Here is a 21,995-nt window from a genome sequence, read left to right on the forward strand (position 1 = left end):
GTAATTACATGGGATTAAAATGCAGAGCTCTGCAGTTACGTTTTGACAGAAATTACAACCTCCACAGGGGGAAAAGTCAGGGAAGGGCAGCAATAAAGCAGAACAGGCAGGCAAATCCAGCTCTGATTTAAGCACATCTCCGCTGCCAGATTTGGCCACTTGGCACCCACTGACAGCTGTGTATTACTCAGTGATCCTTCCTACCAGAGGCAAAATCACAAATTTCCTTAGGGATTGCTAAAATGGCTCTAGATTTCTGCTTCAGTGTTGGGCAGCATTTCTTTCCTTCCCACAGATATTTTCCTTCCCCCACTCCTTTTCCTGCAGAGATGAGCCAGTGATGTGTTCCCCTGCCCTCTCCTCTCCCTGGCCAGCAGCACCCTGGGCTGCCCCTGCCCTGCTCCCCCCTGCCCTCAAGAATCATTAATTATCATAGGGGAGAACACTTCCTTTAACTGCACAATGTCAAATGACTCTTCAATTGAAGAGCTCGTCTGTTTTCATCAATCCAGGCCTGAGCTGCTCTGTGGTGAGACCCACTGCTGGTATTCCACTTGTGAGCATGCCCTGCCTGGGAAATACTCAGACAATCCAACTGCCAGCAGGAAATAATATCTTGTAAGTCATGGAAAAGCCAGAAAAATAAAAATTTAAAAAATGAGGATAGGCTTGGATAAGTGTTACAGGTAGGGAATTAGATAAGTGTCACAGATGAGGGTGGTAGGGGCTGGCATTGGTTACCTTTGAGGAGCCCATTAGGCTGAACATCTGCATTTCCAAGCAGGACTAAACTCCATCAGGAGACTGGGCTTGCTCCAATGCTGTTTTAATGTTTAATTTATTCAGAATAATTTAGCTTCATTTGGGGAGTTGCAAATGAACTGTTACTTGTTCTGTGTCAACAAATCACTGGGGTTTCTCGCTTAGAAAAATAAAAAGGAAAACAGACGTATTGACAAAGCCAGTGCTGCTTGTTCATTAGCCACCTTTCCAGAGACCAGCTGGTGGAGAGAGACAAGAGATAAGTCACCCAGCAGTGGCCAGTGATGCTCCACAGCAGCTCTGTTGAAGCAGAGAACACCTCCAGACCAGTGGCCAGCGGGGAAAGGGAAATTACACTCCTAGACTGCTATTTCCAGAGGGGGCATTGGAAAGAATGGAATACCCAGCAAACCACATCTTTCTGAGCTCCCTCCTCTATGCTTGAACACCATAAAAGCCCCAGGATAAATTGACTTTCTGATTTGCCTGCAGATGTGTCCATCTGTGATGTGTTTGAGGAACTGCTGGTGTCAGGCACTGTGTGTGGCACTGTGCAGGTCACCAAAATGCAGCTCAAATGCTGTGTTTTTCACAGGGCAAGGCAAACACAGCACCCACATGAGACAATGGTGGGTCCAGGATGTGAATGCCATCCCCAGCCCTGGGTGGTGAGCATCACTGAAGGTTCACATCCCTCTCAAGGAGCTGGGGCTGGAATGAGAGGGGTTTCCCTCACTCCCTCCCCTGACTGCAACAGGCAAGAGTTGTATAAACCAGGAGAAACATGAGTGAATCATATGCTTCAGAGTCCCTGCTGGTCTCTGTTCTCATAAATCAAGAAGGTAAATATAGATCAGTCTCTGCCTGGGTTTATCAGGGTGTGTTTGAGCAGAAGCTGGGCTGTAGATGCTTTATGTGGGCAGTGAGGACACACCCTGAGCATTAATCTGGTTTGTCTAATTGATGTGGTTTCTCTTTTGCTGACTGGATACATTAAGAAATTGTTCATTCATTCCTCCTGTTTTTTAAATTGAAATCTACTGTACTGTACCCAAAAGCATGAAACAAAGCAAACCATTTCATTTTCCCTTGTGCTCCTCATTTTCCCTTGTGCCCTACACAGAAGAGATGGAACCAACTCCTGCCTCAGCTCTCATTTCCAGCTCTGCTCACTGCTGGTTTCATGAGACTGAAAACATCACCCCACATTAGGTAAATCTTTTCATAAAAGCCATTAACTCCTTTGTGGAAAAGCCCAGTGGATTTTTCCATGAGATGTAATTTCTAAAAGCCTGTCGTTATAAATGCACAACATCAAAGGCCAGGAAAACAACAATAAATTTTAAAAAAGAAAGCAGCAGAATGGGTCAATGCAAGCAGCATTTTATTTATGTACATTCCACCTGATTTCAAGAGCTACATCAGGTCTATACCTGGCCCAATCCAGAACCCATTCATCAAAACGTGTACTTTTAGCATCAGATCTCATGGAACCAGAAAAGAAAACAGCACTTGCTTTGCATTGATCAACAGGGTTTTTTTTCTATGAAAAACATTTTTCCCCCTCAATTTTCCAGTCCTTTTCCTGCACTATGAGTCTTTTGCATGCTAGCTGGCACATCAGTGATGAAAAACACACTGTCCTAATATCCTCCTCCAGCTCTACAGAAGCTTGCTTGAAACCTATTTACTGTTGGGATGTGCATATTAATGTCTTGTCTTGTTTGCCTCCACAAACAGAAAGGAGCTATTTTAAGTTAGTAGGAGATACACAAACTATTGAAAGTCCAATCTTTGTTTTCTGGAGAAGACATCTGGCGCCCATTCCCTCTTTTGCATTGGTTTCAAAGCTTCTCTGGGGTGTGGAGAGCACCGTGTATCAGCAAAAGGTCAGTAAGGGATGGTTGTCCAGGTCGTGGGAGGTGATCCAGAGACCTGACCCAGGGCAAGGCATTGCACCAAAGCCAGGGGATGGGGCAGCCACAGCTGAGATCCAGCTCCTCATCCAGCCAGGACCCTGATCGCTGATAGGGGTATAATGAATACCAAACGAAAACCTAAAACTGTGCTGCCCCAGGCTGTGATCTTATCAGGCTCCCTGGAAAGCTGAGCTGCACCAGCCCCTGCAGGCCTTGGATGGGAGATTTCAGCTAATGTGCTGCAGGTAATTCAATCCGAGCTGCTCTGCTCTCCCCAGCAGCGCTCAGCCAAGGCTGCATTACGATATTAAACCCACAGTGACTTCAGAGGTGTGGGCTTTGGCTCCTTGTCCTTCAGCTGACATGCAAAATCAGGCTGAACAGACCTGGAATGGCCCAGCTGAAATACCTTGGCTGAGGTTCAGCTGAGAAGCTGTGTTTAGTCTGAGGCAAAGTGCACTGTGGTGCACATCTGGATGAGGCTTTTCCTTCAGTGCTGACCCTTCCCAGCACTGGCCCTTGCCTTTAGCAGCAAGGAATCATCAGGGAAGAGTAGATCAACAGAAATGTCAATGACAACAAACTATCAGATCAATACCTTCCTCTTTTTTTCTGCAGTGCTGTTGGTTTCAGAGCAGATGTGCTCTCCTGCTGAAGAGCTGATACTACTGAGCTTCAAACCCTGGGATGCTTCTAAACCTTCCCTTTCCTGCAGGGCCTGCTCCTGGGACAGCAGCAGTTATTCTGAACATGCAAAAAAGCTGCACTTTTGGTGAAAAACAAACAACAGACAATAAACCCTCTTATTTGCATGCAAAGCAAATGCACTCAGGCAAACAGCAGCCTCTCATCAAACCCTGGGATGGGCAAAGCCCTGTCCATCATTATTAGCAAGATGGATAAATCACACAGCCAGCTATGATGCCCAGGAAGCATTCACATGGCTTTCTTTTTTCCTTCCCCAGAAAAAAAACAAACCTGTTTTCTTTTTTATCCAAGCAGAAACAGTTCAGTCTCTGGGTCAAACTTGGCCAGCAAATGCTAAAATACTCTGCAGACCACTGATTTAACCTGGCGTTCTCAGTAGTGTGAGCGACCTTTTGTGCATGAACCCAAAACAAACGCTGTGGGTAACACTGCTGCCACTGAGGGCACCACAAACAGCTTCTCCTGTGTGTGCACAGCCCAGCAGGGACTAAGCTGGAATCATCTTTGTGCTGTTACTTTCTCTCTTACTCTCAGAACAGACAACTATGACCAAATCCTGCCATTAACTTCACCTTGTGACTTTAATCAAAATCTAGATGAGCTAAACCCACCTGCAGGACAGCAGGAACTGGTCAAGTATCACTTGATTATTCCATAATCATCACAGCAGACACGGTGAGACCTGGATGGACACTTAGCAGCTACACAGTGCCCAAAACATTCATATTAACCCATGAGATGAAGTAGCTGAGAAAGCAAAAAGATAAGAGTTCTGTCTGGTTTGGTTGTTAAAAGCAGACTTCTCTGAATAAGAAAATAAAATAGTGTGTGGTTCTTTAAATAAGGCAGCAGCCTCCAAACAGTGAATCATTTAATCCCCTCTCCTGGCAGCTGCTTCATCCCAGCCTCACCCGGGTCTGCAGCCCCAGGGCAGCCCTGCTGGTGACTGCAGCTCCCAAAGGTGGGTGTCCCCAAGGTGTCCCCACCCCAGCAGCCCCCAGCCCCATCCCACAGCTCTTCCAGAGTCTGTGGTGGGGTTGAGGCTGCTCTTCCCCTGTGGGCATGGTGGTGGCACAACCAAAGGACATCACTGCTTCTGCATGCACCCGTGGCAGCCTCCAGCCAGGGGAGAGGCACAGCTCATGCTGGAGCCAGGCTTGGGCTGTGTGTTTGCATGGGGATTTGAAAGGGATTTATTTAATGCTCCATCACCCCCTGTGTCTCTGAACAGTGAATGTGTCTGATGGATGCATTACCCATCTTCTCTGCTCAGACTGGCATGGATGACACAGAGCAAGAAGGAAAGGGGCTGGGAGAAATTTTAGCTGGATAACATCAAATGGCAAAGCACTGCCAGGGTTTGCTGTGCTGGGATTTTACCTGTTTCTGTTTATGCCCATGCACCACTGATGCAGAGGGAAGCACCTGATATGGGTTTATGAGGAACATCCACGTGGATGTTTCCTTTCAACCTGGCCAAGATGCCTCTTAGCAATGCAGAATAACCCCAGAGTAACCCTTTCCATTGCTCTAAGCATAAATTAAACCCATGGCCAGTTCCACTGCACACAAGTGATTTAGATAATGAAGAGGGTGCACTGTGAGTGCTGGGCTCACAGGGGATGGACAGTGCCCGGCAGGGTCAGGGCTGCAGAGCAGGCAGGCTCAGCTCACCACTCCAGGCACTTCCTTTCACCTGCCCAGCTAATTGCAAGTGAATTCCCCCAGCTGAACTGCCCCACTGAGGTCCCATAAGGAAAGCAGAGACAATCCCTCACTGAAAAATCACAGCCAACTCACTTCCTGAGACTGGGCAGCCCTTCCAATGCCATTCCACATGACTGGGGTACAGAGAACTCTGAACTCACCCAGGACTCCAGCTGCAGAGCCAGTAACTCCAGTGAGGTTTTATAAGTCTCGAGTCAGGGCTTTAATAACAGGACTGCCCTTCCTCATGCTGGTGTTCATCATGGCACAAGTCATCAAATGAGACTGCAAGATTAATCCTTGTTCTAATCCTCCTACAGAGATGCCTCCATCACTCTGACCCCTACAGGTACTTACTGAGGTTCCAACAGTGCAAAGGGAAGAAGAAGAGAGGCCAAGCATCCTGGCAATGCTTCTAAAATACCTTCTAGTACTTCTGCAGGGCTCCACTGGGTCTCTGCTCAGAGACAAAGCTGAACTTTGCAGTGGATGTCTGGGAGCTGCTGCTGTTCTGGGAGATGGCTGGGGATGCTACAGACCAAATCCAAGAGAGAACACTTGTCAGAGCCATGGCCATGAGCCATTGGCCATGCAGAGTGAGCAGTGCAGGGGTGAGCAGCTCCCATCACTGCACCCCCGTGGCTGCTCTCTGTGATGTCCCTGTGCTGCCTGGTGCCTGCAGACAGAAATGCTTTCCTATAAAGTATCAGTGGTACCTTACAGACAGCTCACACTCTCCAACCACCTTCACTGACCCACAGGAGGGTGATGAGCTGTGCCTTCAGCCCTGCTCTCTAACAGAGGCTGCTGAGGGATGGCAGCCAGCACACAAATACACAAATGGCACAGGAAAGGTGCTGCAGCTTCCCCCTCCTAGTCTCAAATAGTTTTTTTCTTTGGAAACACAACCCAAATCGGTGCACTTTTGTAAGACCAACAGAAATGTTTTTGGGTCACCAAGCACACACACACTGGGACCCTGATGTACATCCAAGGGGAACCCAAGCTGCTTGTCTTTGAACATTCCATTAGTCAGTTTTGATGGTATCAAACATTCTGAGAAACAGCACTGAAGAAAACTCATCAAACCAATGGAACTGGAGACAAGCCTTTCCTCTCTGAGGAATTTCATGCAGGGAGAGAGGGCCCATGAGGTGAGGATGCTGGAAGCCCTAGCAGAATCTAGGGGTCAGCAGGCCCCTAGAGATATTGATTGTTTTAATATGAAGCTGTGCAGATAAAGAGATAACCCAGAAAAGCAGGAACTGTGGTATTTAAATGGCATGATTAATTAGTCATGGATGAGACAAGTATGAGGGGATTATGAGAGGTAAACAAACATTTTAATAACAGTAAGAAAGAAAGTCAATATGGCAGTTTTGCTGACTTTCTCTTTCTGTATTTAGAGTCACAAAAAAATAAAATTATGTCCCATGAAATTGGAATGGCCAGATTTGATGGTAAGAAGAAAAATAGCCAAGATAATGAGATAGCAGCTGGTGGAGATCCCTGCTCCAAGGTGTTATTGAGGCCAAAGCCTTGGTCAAATTCAAAATAGGATTAAGTATTGAAATGACCAGTCAGATGGCCACTTACTACAGAAAAGTGGGCAGAAATTAGTTTGGTCTAGAAACTGGACAGTGCCTGGGGGCAGAGGAAATTCTGCTGCAAATGTGCCATCATGTGCTTGGCTGCTATGGAAAATGTCACCTTAATCTGAGGGTGACCTCACTGCTGGGACTTGTTGGGAAAGTAACTTGTCCTCATTCAATTCTTCATCCACATTTAATCAACCTGAAGAGGAACATTAGAGGGGTAGCTGTAAAAATTCGGGATTCAATTCCTGCAAGATTGGAAGTTACAAAACTCATGAGAACAGGGTAAAGATTAATGGGAAAGAGCTTAAGTGATCCTCTGACAAAACGTTTGTGACATTTATTACTCAAGGTGGCAGCAGGTTGTTGTGCATAGCTAACAGCAGGTGCCACTGGGTAAAACCGAAGAAATCTTACAAAAAGGAGATTAAGGCTGGGATAAAACAGGGTCTAGAAAGCTACAAAACAGCAAAGTTCTCTGAAGAAAGATCTCTGAGCAGTGAAGGTGGAAGATGGGGGTGGTATCATAGTGCTGCACAATGATTTTTTAGAGGCCAAAAATCTGCTACCAACAAAACTGCCCATGCTCTGGTACACCAGCCCCTATTAATAAATATGAATCAAATTATTTTGAACCCACACATATAAACAAATCCCCCCAAAACTTGGCCACACTGCCAATCCTTTCAGAAACACACCAGCCCATGCTCTTTACCCACACACTCCACAAGCACCAAGGAATTGGGTGAGCACAAGAGGCTGGTGGCGCTGTCAGCTGGAGCTCACCACGGTCTTAAAAGTGATGCAAAACAAGAGGGAATAACAAATGCAGAAGGTTTTCTTTTTTGCACAGATGTAGTCCAGGGGAAGCTCCTGCCATCCACAGCTCCATCCAGTGTCCAGGGACTGAGTGAAGCCAGTGGGTGTGAACAGAAACAACAACAAGCAAATGGGAAGCATCAGGACCACAGACAAGGACAGGAGAGAAGCTGCAGCTCTGAGTGTTGCTTTGAGGCAATCAGAAAATAAGGAAAATAATGAAAAAAACAGGGTTTCAAAACTGCTGGTTGTGAGGAAGGTAATCAGCTGACAGTGCTTTGTCTCTGTGCTGTGCTGTGTGCTGGCCAGAGTGGCAGGAAGGGAACAGAGCATCCTGTCATCCTGTGATGACACCTTCTGCTGGCCAGCAGTAACCTGGAGAGGTTTTCTGCGCCTGTTTGGGAGGAGAGGGACTGCAAGGAGACTTGCGTGAGGGAGGGAAGACAGCAAGGTAAAGCTGTGCTGGAGAGAGGAAGGAGTCTGGTAATAAACTGGGAAGATTGTGGCACTCATCTGGGAAGACACAAAAACTGCCACAGGAGTCAAGGCTGGAAAGGAAATTGGAGATGACATGTGGTCTGCTCTCCTGGCCAAAAACAGTATCACGGATATGGAATCACAGAATAATTTGGGTTGGAAGGGTAAAGGTCACCTAGTCCAGCCCCCACCCTGTCCGTGTGTATCTGTGCAATGTCACTGTCTGTATGTCCCCAGAAGGTCACTGCCATTGATGCAGCTCTGTCAGGGTCACTCATGTTAGGCAAACATTGGCTTCTGAACTGAACTGCTTGCACTGAGGGGTCCCACCTTTAACTTTTATCAGAAGAGATTTATTTCAGTTTTCGGAGGATGAAAGGTCTCTCTCCACTGGAGACAGAGCTCTCACAGGGAATAGGTCCTGTTAGAAGCTATAGAATGAAGCTGTAACAGATACTGAAACCAGATCCTCCCCGGGCATCACTGGAGATGAACCCAGTTTGGATTTGATGTCAATATACAGATAGGGAGTATTTCTAGAGCAAACCAAACAGCAGAAACTGAGAAACAAAACTGCAAAAAGGAATAATCTTGATCATGAATTTCAGCTATCCTCTAAAGTAGCCACGGGTATAAAATATTAAATATATCCTGCACTTGATACCTAATTCCTCCCAGCTGGGCTGTGCAGAGGACTGGACAGCACAGCATGCTGCAATGCATGAGGCATTATTTTAGTCCTGATTCTGCCTGTTCCGGGATTACAGCATTAACACCCAAATCTCACAGTGCAGCTCAAGGAGAAAAGAAAAACGAGATTTTCTGTGCTCTGTGCTCTGTCCGGGGGTGAGGAAAGCCCTGCGCTGCAGGAGGCAGCCAGGAGAGTTAATTTTCACCAGCCAGACAGTTTGGGGGAGGCCACCCCCAGCCCTGAGGACACTTGGCCAGGCAGGGAGGACCGGCACGGAGGGGAGGTGGCCGTGGGGGTGGCACGGAGCTCTCCCGGGGCCGGCACGGCCCGCGGCTACTGCCGGCGGTCACATGCGGCAGGCGGGGAGGGGAAGCGCTGAATAATTGAGGAGCTGCAGCGCCCTCCTCCCTCCCTCCCTCCCTCCATCCATCCCTCCCTCCATCCATCCCCGTCTCCCCTCCCTCCGCCCTGCGTGCTCGGCCGGCAGCCGGGCTCGGGTCGGCGGTGCCGGCGCAGCCCCCCCGCCCCTGGGGCTGCAGCAGCAGCGCCGCCCCCGCAGCGCCGCCCGCGTCCCTCCGCGCCCGCGGTGAGTGCGCGCTCCGCCGGGAGGGAACGGCTGCGGGGGAGCCTGGGGACTCCTCGGGGAGCGGGGACGGGCGGCCCGCCCGGGAAGGTCTGTCCGGAGAACCGGGAAGGTCTGTCCGTCCGGAGCCCCGCCGGGCAGCGCGGCCGCGGCCCCCCCGCCACGCAGACGGAGCCGGTTCTGTGCCCCGCTGGGCAAAGGGAGCGCGCCGGATCCTTCGGGCAACGGAGCACCGGCCCCGGGGGAGCCCAGCCCGGCTGAGCAACCCCCGCCCCGGCCCCGTGTTGGCGGAGTGTCGGGCACTCCACCGCGGGGAGGAGGAGGAGGCGGGGGCGCCGGGGCTGGCGGCTCGGGATTGATTGGAAACGGGGAAAAAACCGGAGTGACAGGAGGGACACCGGGTGGCCTGAGCGAAGCGACAGCTCTTGCTACAGGTGACGGCACGGAACGCGGCGCGGGGAGGTCGGGACGCTGCGGGAGGGGGGCAGTGAGGGGACAGAATGCGAGCAGAAGGGAGAGGACGGGCAGGGGGGACCGAGGGGCCGGTGCCACCCCCGGGGCCGCTCGGGCTCCGTCGGTCCCGCGTGTGGCCGCGGCTCCGGGCGGGCGCTGTCCGCGGTGCTGAAGCCCCGACGGGGCGGCCCCGACCCCGCGGACGGGCCCCGGTTACGGCTCCGTCCTCCTCCCCCCTTTTTGCGCCTGCCAAACTCCCCGCGACTCCGAGGCCGGGAATGGAGTTGGCTTCCTCTTTACGTCACCCGGCTCGGTGCTGTTTGTTGATTCCGCACGGGTATTTCGGAGCTGCCGGGCAGCGAGGTGCGCTCCAGCAGCGCTGCTCAAAATCCCCATCTCTGCTCTCGCAGCTGCTCTGCAGCCCCGGTGTTGTGCCCTATTATTTAATAGTTTATACAGATCGGCTTGGTGCCCTCCTGGCACAGGCTGAGTGCTCCAAAGCAGGGTTTGTGCAAGCAGCAGCACCGGCTGTGGAGAGGAGGGGGAAGCCCTGTCTGGCTGACCCCAGTGAAGATTTTTGTCTCAAAAGAGCCATGTCTGATTTAATCTAGTGTATTAAGTGATTAATTCTCCCAGTGTCCCTGAGTAGCAGGCAAATAGGTTTCAGCAAGCCAAGGCATTTGTTTAACTGCCCAAAAACTGTCATGAGACTGAAAGTCTGTTTGCTAAAGATATTTACATGTGTTTGTTTTATTGGTACACATTGCTAAGGCATGTGACTTAGCAGAGTTAAAAAACATATTGTAAATAAACAAAAACCCTCAAACAAGCCAAAAACAGTGCTAGAGAGAAAAGTTACCCAGATTAAACTCAGCATCTGTTCTTAAAATGTACTGCTCCATGGGGAATGTCTGGTGCATGAGAACAAAGAATTAGGGGGTCTTGCAGAGGTCCAAGGTCTGATTTCCCATTTTAATCTATTAAAGGGGGCAAAATTTCCCAACAAAACAGTTACTGATCAGTAGTAAATAGTGTCAACAAGGAATCTTGGGTCCTCTTGACATGAACTCAAATGTGCAGTACATATCTGAGAAGACAGCACAGATGCAAGAACTGTGATAAGACAAGTCAGGGAACAAGAAAAAGGGGGAAAAGGATTGTTTAGTTGCTCTTCAGTAAGTGGAGATGTAGGAAGGAAATTTTACCTCAGCCCTTGAAAACAGACTGCCAGAGCACAGCAGACATCAACAAAAATGACAACGAAATTGGAAGTAAGGGGAAAAAAATAAGGAAAGAAAAACCAAAACCTGTCAAGGACTGGAGAAAGGCCCTTACAGAGGAGGAATTACAGCACCTGAGAATTCACTTCATTAAAAAGCAGGGAGGGAAGTGATGTGAATCCTTGAATCTAAGAGCCTCTACAGAAAGAAATTACCAGGCACTGAGTTATTCCTCTGTCTGCCAAAGAGAGGCACAACGTGAGCTGGTGCTGAGATGCTAAAGCCAAAACATTCCAATTTAAGGGAGGGATCACATTTTTCAGCAGAGGAGTACTGATGACCTGATGAAGGAACCATCAGAAAACGTGCTGGATTCTCCATCTGTTTGTGTCAAGGTTTGATGTCCTCCTCCCAAAATATGCAGCTTAGCCAAAGCAAGGCATTGGGCTCCCTGCAGCATAATTGCCTGGAAACCAATGGCCTGAGACTCAGACAGAATTAACTCCGGGGACTTTATGGTACCTTTGATCCTTAATTCCCCAAATAAGGCACAGAAATGCCACAACTTTAATTCCAAGTGCCCCAGCTACCCCTTTAGATAAGCACTACCCCCTTAGTGGGTGGGATTTTTAACCATATGCCAAAGCAGAACAAGTAAGTGACCAAATTCTATTTTGAATCCTCCAATTTTCCAAATGATTTCATTAATTAACTCTCCCCCAAAAGAATCTCTTTCTTCGTGCATGTTGCAGGAAAGGGAAGCATTTTAAGACATAAAACATTCTCCTCAGAGAGTTATTCATGACTCTCAAGTCAAGACATGTTTTATCCTTCTCTAATTTTTTTTGGATTATACAAAAATGATGAAAATTTATTCTTTGTGTAACTTCAGAGTCTCAGATGGGATCATATCAGGAAGGATTCCAGCCAAAATCATTTTAAAGGATATATTTGTAGGCTGATTTGACACTACTTCCTTCTGAAGACAGTCTGTTTTCTCAGTTCTGAAATCACGCACATGTAATAAAATTTCTTCCCTGTTCCCTTAAAGGCAACAGGAGATTTTCTAGAAAATTCAATGAGAATGGGAAAGCCTCCTAACAGCTAAATTAATGGTTTTTCTCTGAAGCACTGCAACATTCAAGCAAATAGGATGGCAAGAACGTACACAAACGTAAACACAATCCTGGGCTCTTCATGAAGCCAAGAAAAAAATAAAGAGAATAACAGAGCAGTCTGTAACTGATTTCTTAGTCCCCAAATAATCAAAATTATGCTTTCAGAGCACCTGAGCTATTAAAATCATCATAATGTTTAAGCAACATATTGTTGTTTGGATTATTAAGACATTTTAAAACAAGAATGCAAAAATAAAGCAAATACTTCAGCTGTGGGTAGCAGTGGGATCTGTATGTCACACAAAAAACAACATAAGCAGGAGGGCAGCATGTGTGACTCCCACATTAATAAAAAAAATTTAAAGCCCCAGATCACTCCCAGATTTGTGCCCTCTATAATATATAAAACCATGGTTGGGTCTGAGCTTGTCAGCCTGTGAGAGACAGATCTGGGTAAGTAAAGTATCCAGAGCCCAGAAACACATCAGGCATTTTTCAGCTACTTCCTATGGATATGAAAACCTGGCCAGAGTCTCACCTCAGTCCAGGGTGAGTCTGCTGAACTCATTAAACCACCCACGTGTAAATGGGAGCAGACCCAGATCCACAGAGAGTCCTAAGACATTTTTCATTTACAAGGAATTAGACATAGCTAAGCTGTGGTTGTCAATGGGAAAATGCCAAAATTGAAAGAACTGGAAACTGCAATTTTCCTCTTGTATGTTGAGAAAAATTCTCCTGAGTTTCCCTGGCTCATTGAATAGCAGCCCTGCTTCCAGACTCTGCAGTCAAATTCAGGGGACTGGGTGCTCTGGCCAGCATTATGCTCCCACCACAGCCCATCCCCTGCTGTCACCAGGCTGGAACATCTCTAAGAGAAAACTATTTTTTCCCACAATAAAACTGTCAGACCAAAGCCCAGGCACTTACGAAACAAAGCCAGTGAGGTGGAGCCACACAGCACATGACTCCATTGTTTCTGTTCCTCTGCACAGTCACTGTATCCATAATTCATTGAAAGCCATGACACCATAAATTAAATCCACCTGGCAGGTGAACAGAAGAAGAGCTTTTGCAGCACGTGTGTTTCCAGCACCACATCCTAATTCTGAGAGGACAGGATCAAAGTGGCTTGCTGCCTACAGGGAAATGGGTTTCTGTTGCCATGCTACAACTGTCTGTGAGTGTATCTGTGTCAAAACTTTAGCAAAAATCTATAAAACCACACATGGGTTCAGGGCAGCCCCTGTTAGCACCCACTGGGTTTATTGGTGACCATGGCCTCAGTTAGTGGTTTGGGCCATTCCTCCTGCACATCCTCAGCTCCCTGAGCCTGGGCTGAGTCTTCCTCAACAAAATTTTTTAAAGCTGAGGATAGAAACATCCCTTTGTGCATCACTTGCACACTTGGGCACATTCCACATGCAGCAGCAGAATTAAAACTTGGCTTTAAACGTGTGCCTGAGCATTACTGAACCAGGTCTCAATGATGGACCTGTTGAGCTGTGGTGCTCAGCAATGCCTGGGTGGCTCCAGGTAGGATTTGGGCACCCTGGTCTGGCAGTGAAGGAACATCTGCCTCTCCTGGCTGTCCTTCCCTCCCAGCTGGAAGCCCTGGGCACAGGTCTCACACCCCTCCAGCCCTGGAGTGATGCACTCAGGAAGCATCTGGGATCTCCAGAGCCTTGTCTAACACACCTGGGCACCAGCAGGTGTGTTCCACTCATTAAACAACTGGCTGGGAAGCAACAGGGGCTGGGAGATGTGCAATTAATAACCAGGGTCACCAGCTCTGCTCCAAGGAAATTAAGACAGAAAGAAGCAATATGTCCTTTGGCTGGGAGCTCTGGCACAAACATTCCAGCAGCTCTCCTCTCACTCTTGGGCAGGAACAGCAGGGGAATTGTGCTTGCCAGGCAGGGCAGCACACCATGGGGACACTCTGCTGGCTGTGGCTGGGAGACAAATGTCTCAGGGAAGGAGGTTGGGTTTGGGGTCTTGCTGCCAAGGGAAGCTAAGAGCAAGGAGGCAATTAGCTACTTTAATTTAGGCTAATCATGTTGGCTTGCACTGATTCCCTTGCTACAAAAGGACATTTCCGGGCAGTGCGTGTGCATTGCTCAGGAATATTATCAAACTCTAACTTTTATGATGTTGTCACTCTTAAGGACACATAATTCTTCATTTAATTCTGCTTCTCTAGTGCCATCCTAGAGACTGATTTAGTGTTAGTCTGCAGTAAGTTTGTAACTCACTGGGAATAAAGCCCTCCTGCTACAGCACCAGGTATTACTCACATTACACATCACTTAGGTGTTGCAGTGCCTTTGCCTGGGTGATGGTGATAAATGACTAAACACATGAACTCCATTCTAAATCATCATCTTTGATCCACTTGCGATCACATTACTCATATAATCGGTTGTGCTGAAATGGAGCAGAATTACTCATGTAAGGGAAGGGTTTTTTGTCCTAGTGAATAAGAATAAGCAGCAAAATGTAATAAAATCAGCAGGAGCTGCTATTCACTTCCTTGGAGGTGCATTGAACCTACCTCAGGCTTCTGCTGAGGAATTTAGAGACACAGGTTACAACCAACCAAATTCTCCCCAGCTCAAGGCTCCTATTTGCATATGCAAAAAGCTCCCATTGATTTGCATATGCTACTACTGCTGCTTCTGGAACCTTTAGTAGGCTTGGGATTCAAGAATGTGTTTTTCCAGCTTCTTCTGAGGAAAGCTGTTGTTTGAGGTCCTCGTCTGCATTAATTAGCTGATAGCCAAAATAGTGGAAGTGGGGCAGTGAGGCATAATCAATTACATTTGTGTAACTGCTGATGGAACACGATAAGTAATTAATGAGACCATGTGCACAAACAAAAGATAAATACATTTGAAACTCGGCAAGAGCGAGTAATGGTGTAAGTTTGATGTGCTTACTGTGTAAAAGGCAGTTCAGACTCCTACTGAATTATTGCAGAAAGGTGGAAAGACTGCTGGTGAGTGAGAGTCAGCACTGAGAGCAAAAAAGCCCAGCAGTGTCTTAGTGGGGAATAAAGGAATCTCTATAAAACCAGCAATCTTCAAAACAAAACTAGAGGTTTAAAACCAGTGGATTTTCAGATCCTGTATTTGATATACAGGGGAATTTTTTCTTTCTTTGGATGACAAAGCCTTAGTGTTAAATCAGTTCTTTACTGAAAGATTTGTGTTTTCGTCACTGGGTTCAAACTGCTACCCAGAAATGAAATAAGTTGTCATAATGATGTATCAGCCAGACTCTCACAAGAGTAAAAATCCATTTTGTTTAGAGAGCCTCACACATTAATAAATAACCCATTCTGTGAATTATGTCAAATGAAAAAAGCTCTCCTGTCTGGCCTGCAGCAAACCATAATGACTTTCATTCTGCGATGTAAAAGTATGGATCCACTGAGGAAAGGAAAAGAAGACACAGCCCAGTAATTACAGAGATTCCCTCTTGTGTGTTGTTAAAGCAAAGACAGTTTTTAAAGGAGTATAATTCTAGAAGAAACTGTCTGGTAGCCCAGGTTTAGAGTTTCAGTGGTACAAAGGCAGCTGTTGCCCATTCTCACTTTGAGATTTGGTACAGAAAATGTGTTATCTCATCAAAGTGGTGATTACTGTAAGTACAACCTACTACCTAAAAGCAGGGAAAAGCTCAGAGTCACAAATCCAAGGCTGCCAACACCCCACTGATGCTGCTGGCAGTCATACTGTCAGAGGAATCTATGGCCAGCATTGCAAATGGGCAACTCACTGCATTCCACTTATTCCAGAAAAATCAGATCATGCTTCTCCTCTTGTCACAGCTCAGGGTCTGGAACTGCTACTCCCAAAAAATGAGGTTGCAGAAGGATGTGCCAGCATATCTGCAAGGCCAGGCTGGATGGAGCCCATGGCAATCTGGTCTAGTGGAAGGTGGCCCTGCACACGGCAGGTTGGGTTGGAATGAGGTGATCTTTGGGATTCTGTCCAACCCAAACCATTGTATGAATCTACGAGTCTGAATGAGGCAAATCTGCATTTCTGGGCACCCCTCCTGTGGTGTTTGAAATGCCAGAACCTCAGTGGACAGTACGTTGAAACCCTGAGCACCCAGACCTGTGAACCCAAATTTCCTTTAGGAGTTTCATTGTTTGACATCACTGCAGTTTGTGACTGCAGAAAGGAGGGGGAGGCTGTGCTCAAAGAATTGGTATCAATATCTGCACTTGGAATGCAAAATCACACAGCACCACAAAGGAGCATTTGAAAGTGCACAGAGCCTCCAGGGTCCTTCTGCAGACGAGCACGTGCAGGTACAAAACCAATATTGACTTCAACAAGGCATGTCTAGGGGACTGTTAATCATTTTTAGCATTGTTTCTCATCTGCTTCTGTAGCAAACCCAGACAGATTAACCACCACACCCTCTGAGGCAGTGAATCTCTCCATTTTACTGGTGGAGCAACAAATTTTACTCATTTTATGTGGTTTCACTAGTCTCCTAGAGGGAGCCTGTCAGAACAGCTCCAAGATGTTCCTGGTTCCCCACCTCCTGCTCAGCTCACCCATCTATTGATTTGCCATTTCCCTGCCTTGTTGCAGTTTTTAAGGCTTTTACCTTCCCACCTCAAGACAGCAGCAACAAACGAGACCTTTTTTGCAAATGTGCAAATTGATTATACCTCTTTCTCTGTAGTGATATTTTTTTTTCCTGGTGGTTAAATAGCTCTGTTGCAAAGCCAAACCGAGCACTTCATGCATATTGCATTATTTCATCTCGGCACGCACGGGCTCCTGTATCTGTCATGCCCTGCATCCATTCCTACACTGTTCTGCGCCATGGGAGTGATTGGTAGCCCTGCAAAAAAGGGCAGAAAACAAGTGGAAAACCAAAATCCCAGACATTGGACTGGAACAGGGGGATTTACCATGGGGAGGGAAGTGCCTGCAGGGATGTGCATGAGCATCTCCAAAAAGAACATTTCAGCTTCCATCCCATTCAGGCTGTAGGAGCTGTAGGTGTTCCACGTGCATCCAGCCCTTAGGAAGGATGAAAACACTGCTCCTTTCAGTCCCAGAGCTGTTTCTCACAGGCCTGCTGCTCCAGAGGATCCCAAGGGAACCTGGACCAGCTGCTTGTGAAGGTGGCATGTAATTAATCCTGGCAAAGTTTAGAACAGCTCAATATCAAGGGATCTGCTGGCCCTCCCTGTGGCACGCTCCAATTTCACCTCTGAATGCATCACCTCATCTCCCACCTCATCCAGGCAGGAAGATGAGCCCTCAGCTACCAAAACCTTCTCGTTGCTCGCCTGCATGGGCACAGATCAGTGCTCAAATATTGATTTGCTATTTACTTAGGAAAAGGGAAACACCAGCTGCAAGACAGAAAGAAGCTTTGACATCACTCCCATCCTTCCCTCTGCCTTTTCCCTGATTATCCAGACAGTCCAGTCTCTCCCCAGCAAGAACAGCAGCTAAACCATCACACTGTATCCCCCTGAAGGCTGGGAAGAGGGAGAAAGGGTGATCTCTATGTACATGCTAATTATATCACTGGATTACATATTTATGCTCTTTTAATGCTTGCCCTATAGACTAGAATACAAAGTTTAGGAATTCCTGGGGGCTAACTGTGGGTGCATGGCACCCTTGCCTTATATCTTTGGTCAAAAATAAACATTTCCTCATTTATTTTGCTTATTTGTCAGAAGAAGATAATGATGTTTAGCCATATTACAGCAGTGCTAACACTGCCAAAGCACTCAGTATAACCTTGATGGAAGCACCATAGAAAAGTGCTGTTCAACCTCTCCATTTCCATTTTGCCACGAAGACACACAGAGAAAATATCCCATTTTTTTCAGTTGATGCACAGAGAAAACTGGTCTCAAACCCGAAGTGTTATCAGTGGTTTAATTTAGCAACTACTGTAGTTTAAATTAACCACAGCTCCACTCGAACTGCTCAAGCAGAGGTAAAAATGGAAAGATTAAAAATAAGAAAAGCCCCAAAATTACCAGCCAAGGCACAAGGCCAGATTGCTGGAGCTGGACCCACGTGAGCAGCACCGGGACCAGCCCTCACTCTCGGCTCTGTGCCTGCCTTTAAATCGCTTTGGGGAGGGCTGGTGATGGAGACAGAGCCAGCTCGTACAGTGGCAGCCCAGCTGGGGACCAACACTGTGAAAACAAGCGCATGAAGCTCCAAATCGAGAGGCACTCGTAATGCAAACCTTCTGGGGAGCCCCGCACAGGGCATCCCTGCGCTCAGAGATGCTGCCCGGCCAACGTCAGCCTCTCCCGGGGCAGGAGCTAGGGTGGAATTCAGCCTCTCCCGGGGCAGGAGCTGGGGTGGAATTCAGCCTCTCCCAGGGCAGGAGCTGGGGTGGAATTCAGCCTCTCCCGGGGCAGGAGCTGGGGTGGAATTCAGCCCTGAGTGGCTCCTGATAAACCCACCCCATCGCTACCGAGCTCCCCATTCAAGAGAAAATCAAGGGGCAGCAGGGAGGTCAGCCTGGCATGTTTGCTCCTTTTTTCCTTTTTCTTTTTCTGGGTTTGCAGATGCCAGGAGATGCCTTTTCCGTCATCTCGAGCTACCTCCAGCACCCCTTTGAGCCTCTGTTTGTCCAAGGGTGATGTTGGCACACAGTCCCTACTAGAGTGCATCTGAGGGCTGATGCTCCTGCACCATAAACTAGGGTTAATATTCCTGGAGTCCACAGCAGGCACTGCCTTGGGGGTTGATAGGAACCTGCTCCAATCCCAGATTTCTGAAGCACAGCTCTGCTGAGAAAGGAGAAAGGGACTTTCCCCCTAAAAACCTCTGCAGCAAACAGGTGTCCTGCATGCCAGGGCCAAATCCATGCTGTTCCAGCTGCTGGAGGCATCAGCAATCTTTCCTCTGCAGCAATTACTCTGTGAGCCATGGAAAACCAGGGAAAACCCAACCTTTTTCTCTTAATGAGTGCCCCTGCCTGGCTTTCCATCAATACAACAACAGGAGCTCTCTTTGTTCCATTTACCACATCGATATTCTGCTCCTTGCTGCATCCCCAGCAGATTTTAATAGAGGTCTTTGCTCATGGATACCCCTACAGACTTCTGGGCCGACGGGAGTCATTAACAGAAAATCAAAAGCCATCCTAAGGCACAGATGTGGTTTGGGGACAATTTTCTAGAGAAGTAGGAGTTATGGGGGGTGATGAGGGTGGGAGATGCTGGGGGGGCACAGTGCTGCATCTCCCCAGCAGAATGAGTTTTATATGAGGAATAATTCAGCATCAACCCAGACACTAAGGAAGATCCATGCCTGTAAGCACCTATGTTCTCTCCTTCTGGCTTGATTGCAGTTTTAGTCAATTTACCCTGATGAAGAGGAGTGTTTTGGTACAAACAGTGGTGCTGACAGGCACATGGTGGCAGCAGCAAGTGCCAGCCAGTAAGGAAAACCAACCCCAGCAGCCTGATGGTGGAAAGCTGAGCAGCTCCAAAACCCAGCTGCAGCTTGTCCCCTCTGAGCCACAGGTCCCTTCATCTTCCTGGGTTTATGGTGAGGACAGAAGATTAAAAAAAAAAAAAACAAGTAAAAATTCCTTTTGCTTCCCAAGTAAATATTCCTTTTGCAGGGTTAGTGGAGCAGAGCAGAAGTGAGCTGCCCCTGCCCCATGGAGGTGGTTGCCATCCATGACACATTTTCTTGTGGTTTCAAATGGAGATAAAGGATGTTTTCCAAGCTACATAGCAGCAATATGCTGGTCTTACTTAAACATCTGGAATAGTTTTGAATGACTGCTTTAATTGAGCATCGCAGCAATTATGGAGTTATTTCATTTCAGAGGTTTTGAAAGGGTTTTTTTTTTCCTTGATGACTTAAAGGAGAAGACTAAACCCCTTGAATTGCAGGGCTCTGTGGGGCTGCCATGCAGCAGGAGCTGGTCACAGCCCAGCCCCAGGCAGCTGAACAGCTCAGCAGCCTAAATCTGGGTGCATCACTAATCCACCAGCCAGGTCCTGCTTTAAATTTAAACCATTTTAAATATTTAAAGTTTTTTTCCATCATTTTAGCAGTTAAGATTATTCCAGGACAAGACTGCCCTGTCTTCTCTCAGGGTTCTTTGAGATGCTGATGAGAAAGTAATTTCTATACCATGATGTGCCTTGAGAGTGAGCTGGGCTGTCCAAATCAGTCATCTCTCTTCAGGCTGAGGAATTCACTAATTTTTCCTGTCTGAATGTGAAATTCTTCCAGTAAGGAGCATATGCCACCCTTCCCAAAGCCTTCATCAGACACCCAGAGACATGATGATGAAAAACTGGGGTCCCAATCCCCCTGAAAACACAGGACAGGTCTTCCCATGCCAGAGCCTGACCTGGTGATGGCACCAAGGACCAGCCTGGACCTTTGGTGCCTTTATCCCACACCATCCTACCTCTTCTGAAGACCCAGCTGCTTGACTAGTTTAAGTCAATTTAGTGCAAACCCTAGCACAGAAATCCAAGTATTTCAAACTCAACCCAGAGAAGCCACAAAGCTCAAAGAACATAATTAAATAATGGATGGAAAGTGGGAAGCTCAGCAAGACCTTTTCCAGCCCACCTCTTTTCCAGCCCACACTCCAGAGGTGCCATGCTTTGGATAAAAGGATGGATTTTGAGAGGTTTTTCTTTGAGTTGTTGTTTTTTACATGGCTAAAACACAATCCTGGCAAAGCAGAGCCACTGTGGAGAGGCCAGGACAGGAACATGCTGCCCTGAGGAGAAAAGGAGGCTCAGAGGAGAACTTATTGATCTCTGTAACTGCAAGAATGTTGGAACCAGGTGGGAGTCAGTCTCTTCTCCCAAGACACAAGTGACAGGATGAGAGGAAATGAGCTCAGGTTGTGCCAGGGGAGATTATATTGAATATTATGAAAAATTTCTGCATGGAAGGGGATGTCAAGCACTGGAACACGCTGCCCAGGGAATTGGTGCAGTCACCACCCTTGGGGGGATTTAACTGATTTGGAGATTTGGCACTTGGGAACGTGGATTGATAGTGGGAGTCGATAATCTCAGAGTTCTTTTCAAAGCTGAACAATTCCATATTTATTCCACGAGAACAGGTCTGTTTCATCCTGGCTGGTGCAGACCTGCTGAGCTCTGGCTCAGCTGCCCTCTTCCAACAAAAACCTTCCTTTAAGCCAGAAAATAAAACCTCACCTGTGAGCCAGCCCATCTCACAGCCAGCTGACTCCTTGAGCAACCAAAAAACCAAACCCAGGTTTTATTCCCAACCCAAAGATCCACATTTGCTCAGTAACAATTTCTCATTATTATTCCTAGCTAGAACATGCAGCCTTTCAGCCTGTGGTTGCTCGAGGTAAAAAATCAGCACAATTTGAACAGTGATCAACCAAAACATGAAATGAATGCTGGGTTTCATTTAATAAACTTCAGCAACACTGAAGCTGCCTTGTGGACACAATGTAATTTGTTTTGGATGTAAAGATGGGAAAAAATAAGTGGTTTGTCTTCAAGGCAATTAAAATAAGAGAATATTCCTGTATTGACAGGAAAGAAGCTGCCAGATAAAAAATCATATTTGATAAGCTATTTTTCCTGTTCCCTTGTATTAGCTTGCAGCTTGTCAATTCTTCTTGGTTTGCTCAAAGCCAAGAAGTCATTATGTGTCACCTGAAAGTCCCTGATGCTGGTACTATGAGAACCACACAGTTTGCTGAAGAACAGCAGAAAGGGAGGAGAGAGGGTGGGAGGAATGGCAGTTGCTGAATTGCTCTTGAAAATATGACTGGGGATGAAAAAAGCAGAGAGAAAGAGGAAACCAAGATAAGGCCATGATTTTTGAGACAATCCTAGGGCACATGGGTTTGGGCAAGATAATTTTAAAGTGTTAAAGATGGCTGCAGCTGGCCATGCTGTTGGTCACTCGCTCTC

At 47.3% G+C, this 21,995-nt stretch overlaps 1 protein-coding gene across 2 annotated transcripts in view; it reads left to right on the plus strand.

The window, feature by feature from the left end:
• Positions 1-9,117: 9,117 nt before the first annotated feature.
• SLC7A14 (solute carrier family 7 member 14) overlaps positions 9,118-21,995 on the plus strand; it is a 30,054-nt gene continuing 17,176 nt past the window's right edge. The window contains exon 1 of one of the 2 annotated variants that reach the window (XM_064721272.1): positions 9,118-9,695. The gene's annotated coding sequence lies outside the window, so the exon portion shown is untranslated. The remainder of the gene's footprint in view (positions 9,696-21,995) is intronic. The other variant, XM_064721273.1, reaches the window with a different exon arrangement.

The sequence above is a fragment of the Zonotrichia leucophrys genome, chromosome 9 (assembly GCF_028769735.1).
Source record: "Zonotrichia leucophrys gambelii isolate GWCS_2022_RI chromosome 9, RI_Zleu_2.0, whole genome shotgun sequence".
In the NCBI taxonomy this organism is placed as follows: Eukaryota; Metazoa; Chordata; class Aves; order Passeriformes; family Passerellidae; genus Zonotrichia; species Zonotrichia leucophrys.